The sequence below is a fragment of the Nomia melanderi genome, chromosome 7 (genome assembly GCF_051020985.1).
Source record: "Nomia melanderi isolate GNS246 chromosome 7, iyNomMela1, whole genome shotgun sequence".
Classification (NCBI taxonomy): domain Eukaryota; kingdom Metazoa; phylum Arthropoda; class Insecta; order Hymenoptera; family Halictidae; genus Nomia; species Nomia melanderi.
The window spans coordinates 17,153,733-17,177,822 of record NC_135005.1 but is presented as its reverse complement, the minus strand read 5'-3'; the positions used below and the strand labels follow the sequence as shown (position 1 = coordinate 17,177,822).

At 48.7% G+C, this 24,090-nt stretch overlaps 1 long non-coding RNA gene across 6 annotated transcripts in view; it reads left to right on the top strand.

Moving 5' to 3' along the window:
• LOC116424993 (uncharacterized) overlaps positions 1–23,779 on the top strand; it is a 120,354-nt gene extending 96,575 nt beyond the window's left edge. For all 6 annotated transcript variants that reach the window (XR_012998953.1, XR_004234612.2, XR_004234611.2 and 3 more), the window contains one exon: positions 23,201–23,779. This is a non-coding gene — a long non-coding RNA (uncharacterized LOC116424993). The remainder of the gene's footprint in view (positions 1–23,200) is intronic.
• Positions 23,780–24,090: the final 311 nt, after the last annotated feature.

Here is a 24,090-nt window from a genome sequence, read left to right as displayed (position 1 = left end):
CCCGTATCGCAATGGGATATCGAAGGGTAACAGGTGTAGTTGCGACGGTTCCCGGTTTTTGTCGGCCGAAGTCGAGCGCGGCCGACCTGCCCGATCGAAATGACGGGAACGACAGTCTCATACGGAATTCAACCGTTTCACTGCCACGTTACTCAAATTCGAGTGACACCACTGTTTACAGAAACTTTGAACTCTATAGGCTCCAATATTGCACCAGTTATAATATTAAATATTTTAATGAACCTTAAAGAAACTACCCTAAAATTATTCGATTTTCCACACATCCAAATTTTCTACTAAGAAGGAAAAAAAATCGAAGAACTGTTATAGCATTTCTCATTTTCGCTAGTACTATAAAAATTAGTTGCAATTGCTGATAGATTACAAAACAACCTGGAGTGCTAAGGGTTAAAGCATAATTGCCTTGGCATCCAACGAATTGCATTGGATGTATCAGATATAAGGAAGACAATGACATACGAAGAATCTTGACTTTTTAGTTTCGGCTCTGTTAATTGATACTGTGTAAATTCGATGAGCGTTTAGCAGTGTTAACGTTTCAAACTATCAAGATTTACTTCCATCGTCAACTTTCCCAGAATCAGTAATCTCTGATCCCTACAAACCGTACGGATTCATCTAATTAGATCAAAGCAGAGAATAAGCATCCTTTTTCCCCAGCATCGCAAAATCTAGATTCCAAAGGAGAATGAAAGTTCTACAGCTACTGAGATAATTTATCTTACCAGGAACGAGCTAATATTTCACACATCCTCGGCCCCGTCCCTAGTCGATCACTCTCGTCCATGCAAATGGGGTCCAGGGTCCCTCGCGCTCGTGCGAGCCCGCGGAGTTCCAATTAGCGAGCCGGCCGCGGGTCTAAACGCGGCGACGGTAGGCCTTAGCCGCGACACTTCCCGATCGGGATACGCGCACGTCTCCGCGTAATGCATCATCGGCGGAGAGTTTCGTAGCCAGGCCACCTTGAAGCGGTCGCCCTGTATAAGGCGGTGTCCGGCCGCGACTAATTAGACTATTAGCCGGCCGCTCGGGGCACCGGCCGCCGCGAAAAAGGCGAAAGCTACGCGGCCACCGCCGACGTGAGCGAATGCGGTCGGCCAGGGGACGAACGTCGCGGCACCGTGAGGCGTGAATTACGGCGCGAATTTCTTGCAGCTGCGAGTTTGCACACCGCCACCGGCAGAAGGATACGCGACGGACGCCCACGTGCTTCGACGACCATTCGGGGGAGGATCGTTCGTTTTCAATTAGCTAATACACCTGGGAAGAAACCTACCGAGCGATAGACGTTCGCGTCCTCTTTTTCGAGGACTGTTCGGGGAAGATGGTGGACGGTCGCCTAGCGTTCCTTGGAAACAATCTTTGCATCTTCTGCTTCTCGCTGGGAATCCTTGGAATACGGATATCTGGTCTCCACGCAGTATTCTGTTTTTTAACCCTTTGCACTCGAAAGTTTTTCACTGGAAACATTCGACGTTCTTTGGTAAAATATAGACGATGCTTGCTGCGATTAATGTACACAATTTAATCTATAAATTGAAGACAAAACTATTTTACTTTGATATTTCACATAGTGACGCATATAATTTTACTGTATCAAACCAAGTGGCGACTCCCAAGTGCAAAGAGTTAAGGGGATGATTGTTAAGTCCAGATTTGACTCGATTGGTGTGCATTTTTTAAGTCTTTTAAGACTTCCGTGGTGTTTATCGAAAGAGAATCTTTTCGAAATATCAGCCGCTTATCTAATTGAATCTGTATACTCTTAATCTAATTAAACCGAGCTCGTATTCGGCGCGAAGTTCCCGGTGCCATCAACAACGACACGGACGCGACGTCCGAGTCGGTGATCGTGTTCCTTTTATTACGTGTCAGAATCGGCGGCCCATTCAATCTAAACCAGTTCCTTAACAGCGATCTTAGAAAGCGGGCGAGATCGAATAAGACCAAATCGTTTGTCAAGCGTGCAGCGATCCCGAAGGCAGTGCCTCATCGCGTCGTCGAGCGAGCCTAATAAAGCAGTCCCAAAGTCGGACAATATTTCCTCGACGAGTTAAGTACCCCGGTGAGAAATGATCGTGGCTGAATCTCGAACGGCCGGGTCGCTCACTCGCTCGCTCGCTCGCTCGCCGTTTTCCAGGTGCGAGCGTGCGTCGTCGCCGCGGCCGCGCCATAATTCGCGGCTGCCCGTGAGTTATGGCGAGTCGGTCGCGTACCTAACAACCAACCCCTCATCCGAGGCGCGATCGTGCGATTGCTTGCCTATAATGCTCCCGTGTAACAGTATTTTCGCCGTCGGTAGCGTCGCCGAGCGCAGGCCGCTTGGGAACGCCGATGCCGGCCGATCGTGTGCACGTGCGTGATGACCGAATGATTCACGCGAATCGACTAGATTCGGGGAAGATTGGGAACAGGCTTGTTTCGCAATTAAATTTCATACTTGAATTCCACTCGACTCGATGCGACGTTGACGCGTTCTATACTGAATACCTATTCTTTCGTTTCTCGGTGACAGATGGAGATTTTGACTGACTATGACTCGAGGTTCCATACGTTTGTCGCGAAACTGGGAAACTTTGAATAGCGATGACAGTTCAGTGTGTACTAGCATCGATGGTCCCGTTCGCACAGCGGCGAAACGGTTAAAAATACCTTCCACGCGTCGCAGCGCCGCGAGGCTTCGAAATACAAATTGCCGGAGTTCTTTAAAATATCGGCGAGACGAAACATCCCGTACGAACGCGTGCGAATTATATAAATTCATGGTAATTCTCGGTCGGCGGGAACACCGCACGAGTGGCCGGGATATATAAAAAAAAAAAGCGCGGAGGTTTGTACGGAACTGCGGTGTAATTAATGCAGAGACCCTGCGGCTGCTTCGCCGGTTGATAAATCGGCGAAAAAAGCGTGGAAATTGTCGGGAAAAGCGGGACCCGGATCGCGTACGCGGCCCATTCCGGCAATCTGTGTCTTCGTCACTTTTATGGATTCCGCGTGCTCTCGAGTTCACTTGAAACGGCGACACGCATGTATTTTATGACGTGTCTCCGGCAGCGAGCACTGAATGCGCGCGTCCGTAAAAATAACCACCGGGAACATGAAACGAAATTAAAAAAAAAAAACAAGAGACGGAGAGGGAGCGGGAGAGAAACAGTCGCGAAATAAATGGTTTAACACGGCGATGATAAAGCGACCGCGTCAGGGATCGGGATTGCCGCGACTTGAATTATGGTTACGCGAAATTCGCTGCTCGCTACATTAGCCGTCGAGAGTTTCGCGTGCAATAGATAAATAAACGGGCGCGCTCGACATGCAAATGTTCCGAAACTACGATTTTACGGAGTCTGAACGTTCAGCGACGCGAAGATTGGAAAGGCTTGATGCATAGACTGCAGATGTTCACGGAAGTATCCATTTTTACGCGTGATGCTGCTAGATTCGACCTTTCGAACCGAGGAATCTCTACGAATTCCAGTTCGCGAGCTCGAAAACGCCCGGATCCTCGTACCTGGAGGATCTCGAAGAGCGCGGTACTTCGATAGCGCGAGGACAACCGCACGAGGCCAAGGACTCTCGAAGAATTTCCACGTTGGAAGTTCGAAAATCTACCGAAATCCTCGTAAGATCTCGAAAGATTGAAAAGTTCGATAACCATCTGCTCGTCATATCAATTTCCCCGGATCAGAATTCACGCGGCCACCACGGCAAATTAGTTGGCCGAGCAGCGGAGGGTTAATTGCCGCCGACAACGATCCGGGAGCCAAAAGTTGGAGCCGATATTCGAGGCGCTCGTTTAAATTCCGGGCCAGTATTTCGATTATTCGGCAGTACGATACCGGCAGCGCGGAGAACCTAATTCCAGCGTGATCCCGGAGTCCGCCGTCAGCCCGTGAAACCACGGGCAAAGCCTCGGTTTCACGCAGAAGTGAGCCCCGATAGCAATCTCGAAGCGACATTCCCGAAACGACGCGTCGGGAAAGGGTGGCGGCGGCGGCGGCGGCGGCGGAGGCCCGAGGGGGCAACGAAAGAGTATTGGAATCTCCCGGTGTGCAGAGAGGATCGTGGCCGGGGAATATTTACAGCGTGGCGGATCCAAAAATCGCGGCGGGAGTATAATGGCGGCGCGCGTCCCGCCGCGCCAGAAGATCGCCTCCGCTTATCGTCGGATCGCGGAGCGAATTTTTGCGCGAAACACGTGTTAAAACATGCGGGGACGTCGCGTAGATCGTTCGCCGAGTCGGCCGCGGACCGAGACACGCCGAAAGCGGCTCGGGACAGTGATGCAGAGAGAAGATCTGCGGGCCCCGGGGACTCGGTCCCCGTGTAACAGCTGTTCTAATGATGCAACGGCTCGTTTCGCGAAAAGAAATTGGAGGTTGGACAGCTTAATTTGTCACTAGACGCAGCTATCTTTATACCTTATTCAAATATTCCCATTTGATAAACGACCCATATCCCAACGACACGGTCCTTCACATTCAATCCTCGAAAAAACCATCGCTTCGAACCTTCGCAAACCTTCAAAGAAACCAACTCATCCATCTAAAACGAATCACCAATCTCACTCGAAATACCCTCCAAAATACCCTCTAAAAACACCGAGAAACCATAAGACAACGAATACCCAAAAAGCCAAATCCTAATTACAACGGACGACCAAGGGATTCCAGAAAAGAAGCAAACCAGCTCTTCCCGGGGAACGGGGTAGGTACAATAGTATGAGCGTAGCACGCAAGGATAACCACGCGGGAACATGGAAGCCCGAATGCCATCCGGCTAAGTACGGACTCCGAAAAGGGCGCTATCGGTGGGTCTCGGTCGCGGTATATAAATACATCCCCCGGGGAGCCGATAAAGAGGGAAGATCCCGAAGACGGGCACGCCGGAAAGAGAGAGGGCCGCGGACGTGCCCGTCGCCCGGCACCGAGGGTTTCGCAGCCGTCGGAGTGGCGTGCGCTCGCGCCCGCGCGTTCACCGGGGGACCACAATGCTATCTGGCCGGTGGGATCAAATTGTCGAAGGAGGAACGAGCATATTTCGCGTGACCCCGCGGTAAAACCGCAGCGCCGGCACCGCGAGAGAGCTGCCGCTGCAGCCCGCGGCTCAATTCCTCGGGAATACCTCGATATATTTGTCGCTGTTCCAGCGGCGCGCCTCCTCTCCCGTGTACACGGGGACGCAACCCTTCGCCCTTTGCCTCGCGGCTCTCTCTCCCTCCGAGCCCTCCGCTCCGGTCGACGGTCTTCGTGTCCCGGACCCCGTCGCCGCTCCCCGTATAAATCTCGGGGGAATGCGACGCGGACCTTTGCCTGCGCGATGGCGAACCGACCGCGAGCCGAGATCTGCCTCGCGCCGATACCGAACTGATCGGGGACGGGACAGAATGTGCTCGACACCGCGATCCACCGCGACAGGAATTTGCTTCGCGGAAGGGATCGTGGATTGCTCCGATCTCTTTGCACGGTTTGTCGCTACACGATGCTCCCTTCGATTTCGTTGCTTCTCTCCGCTCGTGCGTTGCTGCGGTTTTCCGAGTGCTCGACGGAGCTTTGCGTCTCGAGTGGATTTCTATTGGGAGTGATTAGACGAGAATGCTGATTTGAATATTGCTTGGAGAGGAATATTTGATTTGTGAAATATCGATAGCTTCCTAGTGCAACTATTCGATAAGCCCTTAATACCTGAGACTACTGGAGCAGTGATCCATATTTCGGAGACAATTGTAACGCTCCAGGCGAAATAACTCCGAGGTCATCACACCGATTCTACTTTCTCTCGCAGCTAATAAAGGCTGGTCGACAGAGGAATCTACACGGTATCGGTACACCGTAACGCAATTAAAATGGAGCTAGTCGCCTACTTAGCGAGCTTAGATACTAATTTTAATTACAACTCGGCGAGCGTCGCGTGTCCGATACCTCGCTGTACCTCGGCGTGGTAATGTATCGAGCCGGGTAATGGCGAGATACCGATACCCTTCACCCGGTAATTAAATAAATCATCGCGGATGGCCCGATCGAAGGCATCTCTAGGAGCGGTACCGGCTCGGCTGCCGACACCTCCTCGACAGCGGCGCATAGTTCCTCGGCTGAGACGCGATATATACGTCGCGATATGTATCTGCCGTAAACCCATACTTAACAGCGTGTCGAGCCGCTCGTTCCTCCGCCACGATGTCCTCTCGCTCCCCTCGGAACCCGTTACCACCGGCCCATCCTTTCCTTTCACTTCCAGCCTCTTCCTATTCCTCTCCTTTCCTCCTTCTTTCTTTGTTTCGCGTTCCTCGCCCTCTCTTTCTCGTCTGCCTTCTATCACCGTATGAAACGCTGCGTCCTCTATGAGCCAGAGTTTCTCTATTCTACCTTCTAAACACGCTACCCTTAACGAGGCAGCGTTTAATTAAAGTAGAGGGCCATCCTTAAGGTAGATTTTGAATGCTTGTCCTACTGTGGGTGTCAAGGTTTATGTTTGTTAGACGATCCATCGTGGATTCGATACTCAGGAATGTAAAACCGAAGGTTACCGACGCCAAAATGTCTTTCTGATGAATCATTAACCCGTTGGCTACTATTGGCGCTTCGAAAACTTGGTTAGATGCACTCTTAGCACCTATAAAATGTTGACAATTGCAGGAAATCTTAGATCTGACCTAAGTGAATTCTAATTCAACGTTGCATCTCTTGTCATATATTATATGAACCTGATTTAGATTGGTTTAATGTACTTCAACTCAGTGTTTCCACAGATTCCATACACCTTCTTGGAAACACTCATTGACGCACAATTCCACGGTAGCCAAAGGGTTAAGATTCTCAGGTGCGCGTTCGATAATCGATGAAAAAGATCAACGAACCTAAACTATAAACAACGGGAGCATGTAGAAGTGAATCGATTCGATCGCTCGGTAGATGAATGTAGCATTAATCGTTCGCCGCGACAGCTGTCTCCGCTCGCGTTCCCCTCCTTTCCACGGCCGTGTTCGTACATACATAGTAGCAGTAAAATGGCGGCCGTTCCGGCGTCCGCGTCTTCCACTGGATTTCAATTGCTCGCGATTCCGCGGCCACGGAACGGCCCGCCATTTGCATGATAATTGCCGTCAGTGGTCTAGCGGATCACCGGCAACGGCCTGCTCCAGATACCGGGCCGGACAACGTTCCTGCCACTTGTTGTGGCAGATTAGATAGGCGCGGCCGCATCCCACGATTCCTCCGACGCCGGCGGGACGCGCAGTTCTCACGGTTCCGCGGTTCCGATGCGTCCATCGATAGCAGGCTGCCCGGAACGGATGAATATCAACGATACGGTCGCTCGTCAGGCACCGCGCCATGCCGCGCCGCGTCGCGTCGTTCGGACCCTTGTTGTTTCAATTTCGAGGTCGGCGTCGACCTCGTATCTCTTTCGACGCCGTGTTCGAGGCGTTCGAGCACTTATTGTCCCGCCTCGTGGGGACGATTTATGGGGGAAGAACAGGCGTGCGTTATGGAGACGTTCCGCGGGGTTCATCCACTCGCTGCTACCAATGGCATGTCGGCTGATGGTTTCCCCTAGCGTGTCGATTGTTTTACGCTCGTTTTCTTCTCGATGCGTATGGTGTACTATGTAGAATGCGTAATACTGATTCAGAGATTGGAGAAGGTGTTACGATGCAAAGTGACCGGGTATATCGCTGTCATCGTTTATCTGTTAGCCCGTGATTTAGGGGATCGGATTTGAACCTCGTCAAACTGACACATTCCTGAACTCTTCAATTTTTGGAGAGTTAAGAGATGCTTCTTTGAGGGACTAGAGAAATTGATTTAGCGATACGAAGATTACAAGAGAAATCTCCATAGCTACACCTTTAGAGTTTCTATCGGAAAATTTGAGAAACTCGACTGCTCGGGAGTTCCAGTGTTAACCGACGTTTCCGTAGTAGCGATAAATTGTACGCAGTCGGAATATTAAGAAAGATGCTTCGTCGCGATTCAGGCACAACGAAAAATGGCCGGTTCGTCAAATCGAGGGATCGCGCGAGCCAGCACCTGCGGCCGGCTCGCAGCGGAGAGTCCGCGAACAAAGAAGAACGCATTATGCCACGAAGCTCGTTAAGGTTCGCCGCTTATCCGCGGCGGCAGGACTCCGCGAAATGCCAATAATTGGCACAAAAATGCGGACTTATCTGAGACGGGGTTGCACCTGTCGCCGGGGGAAGCGGCCCCGTGCATGCAAATGCGGGAGAGTGCCGGGCTCTCTCGCATACCAGAGATTGATATCTGCAATAAGTCGTCGCGGTGAACGAGGGTGTAACCTGCCGCACGGTTCAACAAGCCATTCCCGTCGCGGAATACGCTTTCTCGTAAACCGTCGAGGTTAAAACGTTCTCGCGTTTCCTTGTCCGCGGGGAAACGGGCCGAGCCGAACGAAAAAAGGAGGCACGCGGCGAGAAAAACCTCCCGGCCGATCCGTTTCCTGGGAATCGAAGCAACTGGAATGATTAACGCGTCAATTGCCACGAGAATTTTTAACGTTGCGATGCCACTTATTCCTTTATGGTAGGGAGAAATGATTTTAACACGTGAATGCCGTCTATAGTCGTCCAATTTTTTAAATAAAAAAATATAACTTTATTCTCAAAGGATGAAACCTTGATCGAACACTCCAAACTCCAATGATTTCAAAGTGAGCGCGTTAGAAATAATTATGACACCGTAGTTCTTACGTTACGCTGTTACCTAGTCACCGAATCATTACTAACAGCTCGCGAAAACAAAGGAACTCCCTATTCACTGCAACAGCATTACTCGAGAACTAAAGCGTCAACGATTGCGAAACGATCCTGCGCTTCAATCTACGCAAATGACGTCCGTTTCCCTGAACAACTGTAAATCTTCGTCTCGCTGGCTATTAGACAACAAAGGCTTACAACGGGCCAACCTAGACACCCGGAGAAACTCTCGCTCGCGCGAGAACTATCAGCGCCTGCCTCCGGGACGCAGTCGCGACAGGACACCGGGCCGGGACATCCATTTTGATAACGATTTACGAAGAAACCGGGGGCGAGGGGGGTCGGCGAACTTTCGCGCTGGATGCTGGAAAATCGAGGCAATTCCCTAGAGACGTCGGGTAAGCAATTTTCTTATCGGCCCGTCATTTCCGGTCGTTTATCTCATGGCTTGTAGTTAAGAAGGGACATTGATTAAAGGGCCGTTTTAACTCCGGCTAAAATGCCAACCCCCCGGCAGCCCCCGGCCGAACCTCCCTCGACCAGTCGCCTGCTCATTTCGCTCCTTTTGATTCAATTTACGAGTAGGACGGCGTCGATAAAGTCCTCCGACCTCCTGACCCACCCGCGCCCCCGACGAAGCCACCCCTTGCCGGCTGGTTTCTTCGCCTCCTTCGGCTCTGCATCGGAAATGTCCGAGTCTCCTTTTCCAACCTCGAGCTACCTGGATTCCCCTGCTTCCCCTTGGAAGTGGTCGTGTTTTACCTTCCTTCGTCCCACCTCCTCACTCCCGTTCTCTTCCCCCCGGCCCACTCGAGCACCCCTCACCCCCTGGCCTCTCGCCGTCTGACGCAGGCTCACCTTCGAGACTCTCTTATCGCGTCGAGATCAAATCATTCGATTCCTTTCCACGACTCGAACGGCCATAATCGCCGAGCTCTCTCTCCGCTGCCTCCGCTCCACGGAGAAAAAGAGGGTCGCCTGGCCCTATCTCCGCGACCCCGCGCCTCCCCCTAACCGTCCGCGACGAGTCGGATGGCTCTTTTAACTCGCGCTCGAACGGCCGCTAGGCGACGATCGTGTTCGCCGAGGCGTCGATCGTATAATCGCTCGGTGAATAATACGCTTGTACCGTGTAAGTTGGTATTTGTCTCGGAGAGCGTGTGGAGACGGCGGAGAGACGATAGGGGGGAGGGATTTTCAAATTGTCTTCGAAGATAACGCTCGGAAGTTCCTCGCTGGAAATATTCAACATTCTCTGATGAGATGTAGATGAGATATCTTTCGACGAGGTGTAGATATAGACTTAACTCAGCAAAGGTTGAAAATTTGAAGTAATTTAGTAATCTTCCTCGACGTCAACTGGAAACAATTGGACACCACGATCTAACGATTTCTCGTATAAAGAGAACATAGAAAGATCATTAACGCGAGAATTAGAAAAGTTCGGCTCGAGAGGTTCGGGAAGCCTAATGCCCCCCGTTCTCCAGCGAATATCAACCCCGAAACTATTCACCCGCAAAAGTTCAAATCACAGGCGAACTCGTTCCCCGACAGAAACAAATTTCCCGGGGAAATTTACATTTTAATAACAATCCGCGTCGCGAATTCGAGCTCGCGGAATACCGTGGAAGGCTCGGGCCGAGCGGCGTTGGCGGCGATGGCGGCTCCGGGGTGGGGGGCGAGGCGGCGAAAGACAAGACGCGACCGAAGTTTGATATTTCGCCGAAAAGTCCTCGCATTGTCTAAAAGTTGATGGCGTCACCCCAAGGAGGAAGATAACATCTGGTGCTGCCTCCATCAACAACCCGCCCCTGACGCCGCGCAGCCATCCCCTATCCACGAACCGAAGGAAACTCGTCTTCAATTATTCTTGTACCCCCATCCTTCGGCTGTCTCTCGCCTCCTCTCGCCTCCTCTCCGTCTCTCCCGTGCTCCGTAACACGGCTTACCGCGTCGCCACCATCCGGTTCCCGCTTCCACCCCCTCCGTTCGCCCCGGCTCTTTCGCCATCTTTCCGTCTGTCAGCCAGTTCAGACGAACAACGAATTTATGGAATTACGAAAGGCAAGGCGGAATTCATTTGCATCCCTGAAAAACCGGGATATATAGGTTTCGATGTGTGTAGACGGGCGTCTGTGTTACGGCCGACTCGACGGGGATGACACTTCGCGGAGAGATACGCGGTAATTGGACCGCCGCTGGATACGGGACGGGGGGGGATTCCTCGACGGAGTCGAGATAATAGATTCGGAAGAGCGGTACGCGTGGGCGACTTGGGAATTATTTATTAATTGACGCTTGTTCTCGCGGATGATGCCTTCGAACGGATGTCGACGCTTTTTCCCTTTTGAGCATCGGTGTGTTGAATCTGAATTATTTGCTTGTGGTATAGCGATTACAGATTATTTGAAACTTCGTATGAAATGTTAGAGTAAGATCTATTCTCGTGTATTATTTCTGTCTAATTCAGTGCAAGGGGACGATGCGAATAGAATGAATAGTTAATATTAACCCTTTGCAAACGAAGATTCTTTAAAGTATACAAAAGCAGATTCTGGGAAATTATATATCAAATGCTTAAATAACAGAGAAAGGAAACTGTATACTAATTCCTTGCTATCTGACTAAATCATTCGTAAATGGCAAACAGTACCGATATCAATGCTACAAACAACATAAACACCAGCATCCACCATCAAATTGATACAAGAAAGCAAAATAACTCGAGTATCCGTTACGAATCCTCGAACATTACGCGGACGGAATAACCAGCTTCGGCGAAAGTGTTAACACGTTCGGAAGGGCCATTCATTTCCCTGGAGCCCGATAAAATCTAAAAATCCCCGCTCAATAAAAACGAGTACAGCTGTAAAGAACACATGATATCGACACCGCACTCCCGTCCGGGCCGAGTCGATAATTTCATTCCACGGGATCGAACGTCCCTTACACCGAACCACTCTCACGGAAGGACCCCGTTTCTTTCTCTCCGGCTTCGTACATAGTTTCCGGAGCGTACCGGCGCTAAGTGGCTGCTAATCCTATCAATCAAAATATATTAAAGCGGGCTCCGCCCCCGGGGGGTGTCGGTACCCGCGCCACTCCGGCCCCGAACTTTACCCTTTTAATAAACTCCTGCCGGAGGCAGGCGCGATTTAAAGAGTTTTCGCGGGAAAGAAGCAAGCTGCCGAGGCATCGGGTCCTCCGACCAGCCACCCTTTGAGGGCCGCCGTAACTACTTAATTCCAAAGGACACCGCGACGCCTTGCTCGCCTCGCCGGCCGGATTTCCTCGCTCTTTTTCCAACCCCTTTGCATCACAAAAGAACCGCAGGAAATTCCGATTCTCGTCGGACCCGCCGCCGGGGAAAGAATTTCCCCTGGCCGCGAACTTGATTTCTTATTACCGGGGACGCTCGTGAGAATATTAGAGCAGCCGCTGTCTACGATGTAACGCTGAGAGCCGTATTAACCCCTTAGCGCGAAGGATAGACTGATATCGACGACACGATACCTCGACGAGCGATAAGATATAATTGGCAGATCGACGAAGGATAGAGTAGAGGACCATCGGAAGGTTACACAAGAATTCAAGCATCTAAAAATTGATCATTCAATTCTGTACGAAATCAGAATAGAAATCGCGAGGCTTTCATTTGCCAATTTTTGTAATATACGTATATGAATTTCTATCGCATTAGAAATAAATATTGAAACGACTATGTCAACGCTGTGGAATAATCTGAATTTCTTCATAATATTAACCCCTTGTCTAGGAATCTTCATCACGAGTCTCACTTGTCATTGTACGGCAAGGGGTTAATGGTTAAACGTCTCGATTTTCGAAGTTTTTAATAGGGTGTACCTAGGCGAACCGGATCAGTTCAGATTTAACGAGGAACTAATAGTTAAAACTTATCAATGTTCTTTTTCATGGACTTCGTATTAATGCTAGGACCATTGAGTAGTTGACTAACTTCTAACTTTCTATAAAAATAGAACAATACGTTTCTTGAGATTCGAATCGTCTAGCCTTATATCCGTGCAAACACAAACGTAATTAAAAATCCTCCGCAAACGCGTCCAATTTGAACATTTGCAAAGTGAAGCAAAGGCAGTTTAGCATTCATAGACATTCAGCGTGTCAGTAACCGAAATAATAAAAAAAACCTGAAAACCCTATCATAAGCAAAACTACAGTAATCGGTATCGTCATTGAAAAAGCAGGAAAGAGGTAATTTCGAAAAAGTTTCCATAAAATTGGAATTCCCATAGCAAACAGAGCTCAAGCTCCCACGATTTCCTGAACTGAAACTACCCATTCTTCAGTTCGAGGAACATTTTCCCCGGCGAGGTTCCTCGTCCAATTTATCCCAGTAATTGATACGTACGTATCAATGATGGCAAACGAACGAGCCAGGGTACGCGAGAACTGTGATTCCGCGGGACGCCACGGTGGGATTTCGAGAATTCGCGTGGAGGAATTGCCTGTTATAAATTTTCATCGTTCCGTGAAACAGCGCCGGCCGGGCATGGGCTGTTAATTATCCGACAGATTTAATTATCCGCGAAGCGTTCGAAGGAATCGCGTGACTCGCTCGATCCGCTCGGGGACCCCGGGGTCCGTGTGAATTCCCAACCGGTCGGCAATAAAACGTTCCGCCGGGTCTCCGACGCGGAAACGCGGCGGAATCGGCTGTTCGACAGCTCCCGTTCTCATCCATTTATTTATTCCGCCGCGGCGCGACGCGAGACTCTCCACGACTCGACGACGTCGTCTTAACGACCGGCTAACCGTTATCGCGTTTATCCGGCTGTGGATATCCGCGCGGGACGTGGCGTGCGGAATTCGCCGCAGGTCGCGATCGATTCGGACGACGCGACTTTCATAATTGCACGCCGGACGAACTGTGGGAGTGGAGTGTAGGTTAACGAGGAGACAATAAAACACGATTCACACCCACGTTTCGCGTTCGCGGAAGTATCAGAATCTGGCATTTATTCGTATCTTTTATACGCTGCTCCAGTTAACCTTCTATAAGCCCGTGTGACTTTGAAGTCACTTTCAATAGAGTGGGTTGAATTGATATATTTTATTTTTCATTGCAAAATGACGAATGACGTTACACGATTAATCAACTGAAACTTTTATACACGCAGGTGTTTACGTTCGACGTCATTGTGACTTCGAAGTTATAAAATATACTCGTTTTAATAAAACTATTAAAACTATTGAATACGAGCGGAAAACTGAAAACTGAGGAATGTCTGATTTTCCTCAACTCCGTATGTGAAGTATTGAAACGAAACAACTTTGTTTCTTAATATATGTATGAATTATCGTGAAGTTAACTTCAAAGAAAGTCGTCTATATCCCATAAAAAAAATATCGAATAACTCCAGCGACAAATTTTCGAGTGCAAACGGTTGAAATTGCTGGTCGACGAGCGTGCAGGGAATTACTACCGTTACACGTAGTCGGATGTAGCATTTCGAAGCGTTACATTACACTGGAAATGGTAATTAACCGTAAAAATGTGTCTAGAAACCCATTCGCCTCTGCCGTCGATTCGAAACACGTTTTTCTAGCGTCCGATACCGGACTTGTGATTTCCCCGTGAGCATCGATAATCTCGTTGCGATGCATTACGCGTGCATTGGAAGTGGCAATTAACTCTAAAAATGTATGTAAAACCTCGTTCGCCTCTATCGCCGATTCGAAACACGTTTTTCCATCGCGAAACGCCTTTACCCGTGATTTTCCGCGAGTATCGATAATCTCCGCCGATACACCGTGCACGGTGTGTATTTTATAGGCGAAGCTCCGATTTAAGTTAGACAGGATTGGGAACGCGTTAATTTGAATATAATTATCGCGCGAAATGAAGTGCGCGATAGCACGCGATATCGGCGCGGTCGTTCGCGCAGCGGAACGATTCCGCGTATTAAAATAAAGGAACAGTTACACGGGGTTTCTTGAAATTGAGCGATGAAATTCTTGTCCGGGGGCGGTCCCATAGAAAGTTACGTGTAATTAATACGGGATAATAAGAGCGGCGCAACGCCGCGTACGCCGCGTTACACGTCATATCCTCGCCGCTCGGGGACGGCAGCTGTCTCAATAAACTTTTATCGCCCCCGTTAATGAAGTAATTATAGAATCCAGGAACGGTTCTACATATTTAGCAACGCGACCGCGCGCATTTAGTAGAAAGCCCGCGTCGATATTATCGCGCGGAGGAAAATTGCCGACGATAAATCGCCACCTTGTGTCCTTTCCCATCGCTAGCCGGAGAGCCTGCACAGCCAAGAATGTACGATCGTTAAACGAAAAAAGAGCAACGCGCCACCTGTGCTTTCGTATCGAGATGGTTTCGAAAGCGGCCCGGCAATTTCCTCCGCGACAGTTAAATTTTATACGATTTGTACCGGTCAAGCCGATCCGTGTCAACGATGACACATTATTAACTCCTCGATATATAACGTCGAGAAACCCTGACGAGGTTTCGAAACTGAATTTAACAAGCATAAGTAGCTGCTTATTATCCGTCCCCTTCGAGTCGAAATTCAATATTTCAATAAAAATTTATACCCTTCTGTACATTCAATCTATACCGTGAACGTGGAATTCGTTCTTTATGGTAGTTAGTTACGAACAACTTGGAAAAAGATTGATTACCCTGATTTTACACGGATATTTCTCACTTCTCAATTTTCCTCTTATTACACCAAGGTTTTCAAGCTTTTCAATCATTTCTTTTACCGATATTCAAGCTGAATATCTATTAATAAGTAATCTAAAAATTCTAAGTTTCATCTATTAATTTTCAATCTTAAATCTGAACCGATTCCCCTTGGCCCGCGAAAGGAATCGCGAGAGGTTCAACTGTACCAAACACCGGCGATTATTATTATTCGATTATTAGTACCGTTAATCGTTACACATCGCACCGATGGAATTACAAACATCGCCGAGCATCGTTCCGCGCGATAAAAGCGGAAACACAACTCGCCTCGTATCCGATAAAACAGAATCCCAAGTTCCCCGCGTCACGCCGCTATCGATGCCGAGCAGAGAAATGTGAAAGTGAGACGCTAGTCATCGTCGACGGGATGAGACACGGAAAACTACTCGGCGGACAACTGTTCTTACGACGCGGCGGGAGATTGCCGTGTTCGCGCGCAGCCGGTTCCCTCTTTTCCACGGAAAGACGTCCGCGAGCGGAACGTGCCGTCGCGTCGGTGACGCGGTTCCGCGAATCCGCGGATCAATTAAAAGGAACGCGGCCCGGAGCCTCCCCGCTTGACAGATCGACGGTTTTGCCGGCGGACGAGCAGCTCGCTGGCACGCAGATCAATCGCACGTGCAACGCTTTTTACCGGGGCCGACCGGCGTGTCCGCGTAAACACGGAGGAATTAATATGGCGGCGGTTCTTGCCCGATGTCGCTCGGATTAACAGTACCGCGAACCACCGCCGAGAGTAATTTTCCCTTTTTGCGAGCGCCGCGAACGCTCTCGCGAGCGTCGCGCTCCTTTTAGATACCTTGAAATTAGAATACCTGCGTCAGAGGTGAGAGAATGTTTTCCGGAGCTGGAATCGCTACAGGTCGTTCTAATCGTAAGTGTTCTGCAGAAGGATTTTCGATCGCTGGTATCGGAGTTTATAGAACACTTTAGACACTGTGATTAATAGTTAACTGTGTTCGACGGGTATATGTCATCGTAAAGTTGACATAATACTAATTCTTTCAGCGATGAATTCCTTTTTTCACGTAAGCATGTGATTCTTTTTCGCTTTGATCTTTCATTAAAATATACTCGTGCATTCGTCCTGCGTTCGACGAGTACACATTTTTTATTTTACTGCGCGAACGAGACGTTTTTCCAAGTAAACTCCACAGTTAACACGTTAACTTAGCGGATGGTTCTTTAGAATATGCAGAACCTTGATGAGGTTAAATGCATCGATTGCTTGAATACTAGAAAGGGGAACTATATACTGATCCCTCGCTGAGTAATTAAATCATCTATACGACTCAGTGTTCCAATTACCTCTAATCTCGCGAAACATCGACATTCGTCCGTAAACAACAAGTTCCATCGAATCTAACATCAATAATCTCGATACGAAACATCAAACCAAAGACAACCTCTAATCACCTGCATCACTATCGAGATCTCCACCTGAAACCGTGCTCTAATTGCGCCGGTGACGGCATAAATCAGCGGGTGCATTCCTCGAGGCTAATAATTCCACAGGCCGGTCCATCGATCACCCTCCCACAGGCAAGAGGTCCAAAGGGATCAGCCAGGACCACCCTCGGACAGCCCTAAAAACGCTGTCAAACGCGTGGCCTCGCCGGAGAGGAGGACGGAGGAAGAGAATCATCCTCTCTCCCTCCGTTCCCCTTTCCCAGCGGCGGACGGACAGGTCCGGTACTCGAAAACACGTCGCCGCGACACGAGCGTCGATCCGAAAAAGGAGCACGAGCCACGAACCACCGAGGAAGGACAAACCGTAAGATCACGGAGCGGCTGGCTACCCGGAGGGCGCTTCCGATGGAACGACCGGCCGCCCTCCTCCCCCTAACCCTCTCTCTCTCTCCCTCTTGCTCCTCGAATCCGCAGCCACCCCTCTCGCAGCCGAGGATGCGCTACGAAAGCTGGTAAGGTGCAAGGTACAATGCTTGGTGGGCACAGTGTGTCCGACGTTTCTCCGGGGAGCGATCAATGATAGGCCGGGGGTACGAGTCACGTGACCCGGCCGCGGGGAGTTCGCGCAATGCATCACCAACCAACCACCCAGGGCCACCCTCCTCCACCTTCTTCCCAGGCCACCCTCCTACGGCACAGTCTCTCTCTCCGCCGCCTCCTGCGCCCCTCCGCTCCGAGCATCCCCTCGACACCCCGCAACACCACCGTAACCAGCCGTCCTGCATCCTGCCACCCCACTCCTCCAACCTTTCAAACCACCCTTCTTTCACCCTCTCTCGCTAGCACCGATCTCGTCCACCACCATTCGCGACCACCACCACCACCACCACCAGTGGCAGCAGCAGCAGCAGCGGCGTCGCCACCACCATCACTGCTAGGTGTATCCCCTATCCTACCACTACCACCACCGCCGGGAACAGCAGCGGCAGCGTCGTCGTTACCATCTCGACGTTTCTGTACTCTCTACGGCGCAGACACGCCGAGAGTACTAAACGGGGTTGTTGCTACGTTGCTCTTGGCGACCAGCAAGTGTCGTCCTCGTCGTCGACGATGTAGACGTCTTTGAGGAGACACTCCCCGCTGCTCGCCTCGCCGCCGCCAACGCCGCCAACGCCGCCGCCTTTTATTTATCGCGCGCCCCGTGATTGATCCTAGCCGACTCGCGATACGTTCGATTAACTCGCGGGGAGAGGGACTCTCGATGACGGTTGTTGCAATTTGCGATTCGATGTTTGTTTTGTTTATTAGACTGTCGCATCATATTGCTCCGGAGGATCTCTGATGGAGATTTTTAGTTGGGATCGCCTCGGGATTTAGAGCGAATATGTCTCACTTTTTAGTTTTATGCTTATAACGGAAGTTTCTCAGATTTTCGACACCCTGTTTTACTGATGCAGTATCTATTAAGAAATTTATGAAGACTATTGTTCATTCTCTTGTTTGAACTATTAGTTTCTCGCCAAGTCTGAACTGCTGCGATTCGCCTCGATCTCGGTTACTTAAAAGAATCCTCGTTCCCAGAGAGTTCACTCTCTTGTCAATAAATTACTCCGATCATCGACAGTGTATTTGAGTAGAATCAGACGAAATTAAACTGGATTTACATACGAACTCATCGTTCGACCGGTGTATCTTCCGAGATAATGGTAGAATATAAAATGATGAAACGAATGCAGGCGGAATTGGATCGCGCTAAAGTGGCATTGTCAAAGCCCCGGACTTTTCTTTCGTATCGTTCTCTTGGTAGTAAGACAGCGCCGGCTGCGAGGAAAAAATATTCATAATGGCATTTAAATTCCGCGGTCAGTCCTAGTTACATCGTTATATGACAGGAGGGCAGGCATCCTCCACGCATTCGTATGAAAATATACGATAACCCCGCGGCCCCTGGGAAATCATGGCATCCGTTACTCACGTCCAGCTGACTCGAAAGGAGTCGAGAAAAATTCTATGCATCTGTCAGCGACCACACACCGCGTTCTAGTTCGCTAACTCGGCGATAATGATGACAGGTAAAAAGAATCCGTACTACCGTGCTTTTCCCTCGTCACCATTTATAAAATTACACTCGCTTCATTATCTCAACGCATCGCCTACTCGTAACTCCTTCGTGATCGAATAATCAGACTTCAAAGATCTTTCGAGACTAGCTCACTGTTTATTATTAGAAATGTGAATTTCTAATTTAATATTATAATCTTACGTCTACTATTGTTAATCCCATTTTCATTGTTACATTCCACTACCTCCTATTCGTAGAACAATATTACTACTAACCCTTTGCACTCCAGAAGCGCCTCTAAGTCAAATGATTTGACACAGCAAAACTATAAACTTCGATATTTAATATTAAACTTTGTATAATGCATGAATGTACGGAATATTGAGGGAAAATATCATCATCGGATCATAAAGATACAATTTGGCTAAACAAAGTGACCTACGCTCGACAATCATCATCAAGTCTATTATCTTCGTCATCTCCAACCATAATTATAATCCAGAATTACGAGTCGGAAATCGATTTGCTAATTCGTAACGAGCATCACTCTGATTTACAAACGAAAATGAAAATGAACAGTTGCGATAAAATCGATACGTTTCGCAGACACCCTGTAGCTGAAACACCGCGTCGATCGGTACCATGAAATTTCATTCCGGCCGAAATTGATTCCCCCCCCCCCCCCCGGGGCTCGGAGAAGTCGATTCCGATTCGTTAAATTCGCATAAGTTTCACGGGATCGCGTGATTCGCGTAGGAGCGTAAAATCGTGTGAACAGATGGGAATTGTGGGCGTCGTAACTAATGCGATTTTATTTAAACGGCAGCCGTGTAAAAGGCGCGCCCCGGGTAGCTGTGTTCACGGCGCACATCTACATTCCGCGCGACTTTCAACCCTTAACGTCGCTGTTATATTGCCCCGAGAACCGTCTGTTTGCATACTAAAAAGGTTTAAAACTCCCGGGACAGAAATAATATTCACACGGTTACGAGCGACGCCTATGGCATCCCTGATCGTTCCGGGCTGACGTATACCAATGGCTGCGCGCCGTTTAAATATACAACTCGTGCACCAGTACACCGATAACCGCGTCTGGTCATACATTTTTAACAGATGCAAAAATTTGCTTTTAAATTTGCGGCGAATAACGCCGCTGTTTGGGGACCGTTCGCTGAAGCGAACGGAGAGAGGGACCGTTTCATTAAATCGCTTAACGATTATTTCATGGAATCATTGAAATCTGTTTCGAGTCGAAAGTGAATAATCGCTCTAATCCTTCGGTTATCGGAATTAACCTGTATTCAACGCGAAGCACAATTTTTGAATCACCGTTCTGATTCTTACATCAGACTATTGTTAACTTACGTTATAGAACACTTTTATAGAATTATTTTCCAGCAATACGGAAGTGTCGTCGGTGACTAGCATGGCATTTAACGCGTTAAAGAATCGAAATTATTATAAATATATAAATTCGTAGAGACTCTAATTAATCTACAGTTCATTTTTTCGCGTTGAAACAGCTGTTATCTTTGCAATAATCGCAAGAAGAAGATAGTTATAGCGTTAATATCTCAGCTGACCGCGGCGCGTTCGTAATATTCAACCCTTTGCACTCGAGAGGTGCCTCTCACTCACCACTTGATTTCAAAACTAATAAATTTGACAAAAAATGAATTCGGTAAAAACTATAAAATTTGATGCTTAATATTACACTTCGTACAATGCAATTTGAGAAATATCCGAACAAAATAGCTTTGTCCTTCGATATAAGTATGATTCCTCGTCGAGTCGGTTTCACAAAATATCCTCTGTATCTCATCAGAAAATCTTAAAATATTTCCAATGAAAAGGTTAATTAGAGCGACGTTTCCCACCGATGAGTAGCCGTGACCAACAGACAAAGTCTAAAGTGGGCAACGCGACTGCGGACGATCAGCGTGTCGCGGAGTGGCACGAGTTGAACGATCGCGTCGTCGAAATCCATTGGAATGCCTGCCCTCCAGTCGGAACCACTTAATTTTTTGTTGCGAACCGCCCCCCGATTAACCCTGCGCGGGAGCATTTAACCAGCGGCTGATATATTGAGAAGCAGCCTTGCCGCGGGGCACGCATACACGATCGCCGTATACATTGTCCCCGGGAGGGTCCGCTATCGCGATTCATTACACCGTGTTTAGATAATTAATAAAGCACGTTATACGTAAATAACGCGGCCGGCTATCGCGCGATCGTCTCGACAGTAGTCCTGGGAGTAAGGGTTGATTCACAACATCGGTGTGACGCTCTCATTGTTTGTCACGACGGTGGAACAATATAGAAGATCTAGATCAAAACAGAATTCGCAGCGCGAACACGTGCATTGCAGACAATTGAATAATATTTCAGGCATTCGCTAAGCCAATCGGTCCACTTCCGGAAAGAGAAAGTGATAGATTGATAGCTTCTCGAATCGAAATGAGCATTGTAGACACTAACATTGTGTTACTACGCGAAATACATGAGACAGTGTTAGATTGTAACGTATGGGTCAGAAATGAGCAGAGATTCTTTAGTAACCGATATTTCCGATCAGGATAACAATCATTGAGTTCTGCACATGTCCAACAAGCTTCTTTTAATTCCATTGTTATAAGAATCCAATGTTCTAATATTAATGGTCTTTAACACGTTTGGTGCCACGCGTACCACATGTGCACGCCAATGTTTGTAAGAAAATACTTTTAATGGTAATAGTAATCTCATTCTCATTCTATAAAATCTCGATCGAACTCAGTCACCTAATCGACAAAGGAAAGACCGTGTCACTCGTCACCGATTTCAACGTGATCGTGAAGCGCAAGAAGTCAACAGTCGATCACAGGTATCGACGATGAAGCTAAAAGAAACGTTGAAGCTAGAGTGTAGACCTATAGTGTGGATCGAGCCTAATTCAGCTCGGCGCGTTTCCTTTTCCCCCGTTTATCGCTCGGCCCCGTGTTGCGTGTTTCATTCGCAATCAGCGGCGGTAGCCAGTGGGCCGAACGGTGTCGTTCATGGCGGAGCGTAAGTGGTGGCAGTAACCTGAAAGTTATCGCGCGGCCAACAGGGTCGTAACGAGCACACCGCGTAGAATGCAGGTTACCGGTCGAAGGGACGGCATTCTGCCGCGCTGTTATGGCCACTAAGGCTTGTTTACACTGACGTTCTGTCCACCGTGACAATGCCGCCGGTCGCGATCGCGATCCGCGCCACGGAGATTCCCCCCACCTCCTCCTCCTCCTCCACCTCCGTCGGCGGCCCCTTTTTTCCGCGGATTCTTCTTGCGCCGATCGCCGGATCAACAGGTGCAATTCGAGCGGTGCGTATAGGCCTCGTTAGTCCACTTTCTTGCGTCCGCTAATTACTTCGCGGCGAGTTTCGGTTGTAACTTCGCGGCGATCTCGTGTTATTGCTGGCCTGGATCGGGGATCCCGGTGCGTTCGATGCTCGCCGGGCTGATAAAATCAGTGGAACACTATCTTCCCGAGAAGTTAATGGAATTTCACGGCGATCGCTATCTGCCGACGCCATCGCGCTCGAAAATAACGCTGTATTTTATACGCGATCGTGTAACAGATCGCGGTTAATCCCGCGTATCAACCCCTTGCATTACGAGCTCCCTTTGAACCGTGATCCGTCTACTTTCTTATCAATAATTTATTCGGAGCAAGAAGCTTATAGTTTTATTGTATGTAAACTACTCTAAGCTATAACCGTTGATAAAAGAAAAACATATAATTCGCATTCAAAGGGATCGATTGATATTTCTGTTTCCCGTACTCGAGTTGTTGATGTTAAAGCATTGACCATGCTTGTACCGTTTTTTGGAAAACCCCGCATCCTTGCAGTGATTGGTTTATTAGGGTCTGGGGCCTGCGTTTTTTCCTTACTTAGTTCTAACTGTGCGCCCGTCTTGCAACCACCGACTTTCTACCAATAGTTTCTTCACCGTTAACATCTCTGTATAAATATATTACTCCGATATACTCTACGCGTGTATTACTTTATTTCACATAACCCCTTAACACGATTTAAAATCTTCACGAGTCCGACGCGGTGTGGTTAAAGCAAGGGGTTGAAAACACAGTCCACGTGACGCTAACGCATCCTTTCGTTCGAGCAATGAGCAAATTTGCTTTCGATCATCGTGACACGGATCCCCCGGGCAAGCATTAGCCAGCGTCGCGTTCAGCGGCGTATCGACACTCGATTACATTCCCACGTTGCGTTTCAGGTTCGTGGATTCGAGAGCGGATGGCCTCGGTGATGGATGAACGGAGCAATATCTAACGAAGTCAGCGTGCAAACTAAGTTGGAGGTATGGTAGCAGCAGCAGGGAGACACGCGGGCGGATTATGGACGGTTGCGGACCGTGGTCCGCGTGCGGTCTCCACGAGCGAGGTTTAGGCGCGTGCGAGCCGGATTTATGGCCCCCATTATGACGTTGACGTATCGCCTTCGTGAGGGTCCTAAACCAAACCCAAGGCGGATCTAAGCTCCGTGTATCTAAGCCGAGAGCTAGCCACAGGTTACCGCAACCCGGACGAGAATATTTGAGCCTGATCCACCGTGGACCACCGTGTCCGATAAATGTCCGAATGGAGCTGGCCTTCTACGAGCTGTTCATGGGAATCGGGACCAAGACGAACGCAGGGATGTAAGACACTGTACAGTCGTTGATGAAGAAATTTCGGAAGGAACGATGCAGAAGTGAGATCAGTTTTTAACCCTTTACGCTTCTATGTCGAGATATTTTTTAAATAGATGTAAGATACTATGCAGACATTGATGAATAAATCTAAGAAGGAACGATGGAGAAGTGAGATCATTTTTTAACCCTTTACGCTTCTATGTCGAGATATTTTTTAAATAGATGTAAGATACTATGCAGACATTGATGAATAAATCTAAGAAGAAACGATGGAGAAGTGATCATTGTTTAACCCTTTGCGCTCCTATGTCGAAATATTTTTTAAATAGATGTAAGACACTGTAAAGACGTTGATGAATAAATCTGAGAAGGAACGATGATTATATTATTATGTTATTTTCGATATTGTTAAATATCCGTGTAAGGTAGGTAGAAACAGAATACTTCGAACACTTCGCCAAATCGAACCTATA